We start from the raw sequence: 2,502 nt of genomic DNA, 5'->3' as shown, positions 1-2,502 counted from the left end.
TATCAATACATCTATTCTTTTGCCAATACCACATTGGCTTAATTAGAATAACTTTTATAGTAAGTCTTGATATCAGGTAATATGAGTCGTCCAGCTTTGTTCTTTATTATTGTGTTGGCATGAATAGACCCATTAACTTTCCATATAAATTTTATAATCAGTTTGTCAATATTGACAAAAAAAGAGTTCTTGGATTTTGGTCAGGACTACATTAATTTTGTATATTAAGCTAAGAAAAATGATATCAGATCTTTCAAATAATGAAACAAAATATTTCATTAATTTATATCCTTTTTGACTTATATTGTCAGTTTTTATAATTTTTTTGCATACATTTTGTGAGCCTATTTGGTCAGATATTTTTCTTTATTATGTTTACAGAATTGTGCAGTCATTATTAAAATAAATTGTAGAAGTTTTTTTTAAATGCCTACAGCACCTGGTTTTCCTAGGTGGTTTCCCATCCCAGTACTAACCAGGCCCGACCCTGCTTAGTTTCTGAGATCAGATGAGATCGAATATGTTCTGGATGGCATGGCTGTAGACCATTTTAGAGGATTTTTATGATCTCAAAAAGAAACTCTGCACCCATTGGCAGTCATTCTTTATTTACTTGACTTGGCCTTAGGCAACCACTAATCTACTTTGTGTCTCTATAGACTTACTTATCCTGGATATTTGATACAAAAGGAATTATACAAAATGCCAGCCTTTGTGTTTTATCACACACATAATGTTCTCAAGGTTTATCTATGTTGTAGCATTTATTAATACTTTATTGCCAAATATTACTTTATTGTATGGATTTACCACATTTTGTTTATCTATTCATCAGTTAATGGATATTTGGGTTATATCCACTTTTTGACTAATGTGACTAATACTGCTGTGAATATTGGTGTACAATTTTTACATGGATCTGTGTTTCTAACTTCCTTAGGTCTATGCCTAGGAGTGGAACTGCTGGGTTATATGGTATCTCTAAGTTTAACTTTTTGAGAAACTGCCAAACTCTTCTGCAAAGTAACAGTCTCATTTTACATGCTTACCAGCAATTAATGAGGGTTGCAATTCCCCTGCATGCTTGATAAAACTTGTTACTGTCCATCTTTATATTGTAGCAATGTTAGTGAATGTGAAGTGTGGTATCTTGTTGTTTTGATTTGTATTTTCCTAATGATTAATGAAATCAAGTACTTTTCATGATATTTTTGGTATCTGTATACCTTCTTTAGAGAGATAGTTCAGAATAGTGCTTTCTATGTATAAGGTGCAGTTTGATGTACTAGAGATATATAGGAGCATACAAAACAAACAAAGCAACAAAAATGAAACACTAGTGTCATGGAGCTTACATTCTAAGTAAAGAATTTTTTTTGACTCATTAAGATAGTGAGAATTCCTATAATTAATTTACTCTCCAAACTAGTTAATGATTCTCTGTAGTATTAAGCAAGAAGTATTCACCATAGTTTTCTAGGAAGGCAAACATAAATGTTCTCTAATTTAGAGTCACTATTATAACATTGCTTTGAGCCAAGACCCTGCCTTATCCCATGTCACAACCCTACCTGTTTTTCAACAAAATCAGAGACGGTAATACCTCTGCCCTTCAAAAAAGTAAGTATACATTGTGGCTTTCAATTCAGAATTTGAACCTGCATTCTTCAAATCTGCCTGGGGTTGCCCAAGATGTGGCCCTCCAGAATTCAGCACCATGGCCAGAGCACAAAGTTTAAAAAAAAAAAAAAGTCTGCAGGAAACTCTACACAGGGGACCACAGGCTATGGTCTTACTTTCTTCTACTTAATGCCAGCCTCCTTAAATGCAAAATGTGATCCAGGTTATTTAATTGTAACTGGCTGTGTGAAACTAGAGCTTCCATGCCTAAACAGATGGTGGTCTTGTCTGGCAAGTTTCCCTTCAGTCTTTTGGTATATGCAGCTGTTCTTACTATTTACTTGTTAAAATGTAAACGATGTTGTTTGCTTACTTTTTTTTCTAGGACAGCTCTGTAGTAGGTTTAAAGGACTGTGCTGCTCTTTATTCTGATGGCTAGCTGTAGCACATATTTCACAAAATAGAATTTCCAACTAATTAGAGAAATTCATCTTGTCTGGTTTGTGTAAGTAAAAATGATAAAGATACATATGTTAGTTGATATAAAAGAAGTGCTGATTTACTAATTCAAGTGTTAAGCATGTTCCCAAAATAAACTATTTGTTTCTTCACAACTCTGCATCTATTCCAGATAATACATGTAATATTAAATCTTGTTAGCGGAGGAATACATGAATTGAACCAAATTCTAATTGGTGTAAATATTGATAGTTTTTACTGCCACCCTCTCTTCTTCCAGAAACAGGACCTATCTCTTTCTCTCTTATTTTTTAGAGGAATCTCTCCCTTTTCATTTTCTATTTATTTGTTTTAGATAGAACTCATCTTACTTCTCATTCCTGGAATAAGCATGTTACCCAAACTTGGCCAATCAGAGCCATA

General features: G+C 33.3%; 1 pseudogene; it reads right to left on the bottom strand.

The window, feature by feature from the left end:
• Nucleotides 1-427: 427 nt before the first annotated feature.
• LOC118610112 lies at nucleotides 428-546 on the bottom strand (annotated as a pseudogene).
• Nucleotides 547-2,502: the final 1,956 nt, after the last annotated feature.

Source organism: Rousettus aegyptiacus, unplaced genomic scaffold (genome assembly GCF_014176215.1).
Source record: "Rousettus aegyptiacus isolate mRouAeg1 unplaced genomic scaffold, mRouAeg1.p scaffold_m13_p_12, whole genome shotgun sequence".
Taxonomy (NCBI): domain Eukaryota; kingdom Metazoa; phylum Chordata; class Mammalia; order Chiroptera; family Pteropodidae; genus Rousettus; species Rousettus aegyptiacus.
Note: the sequence above shows the minus strand (reverse complement) of the source record. Positions and strands in the feature narration are given on the sequence as shown.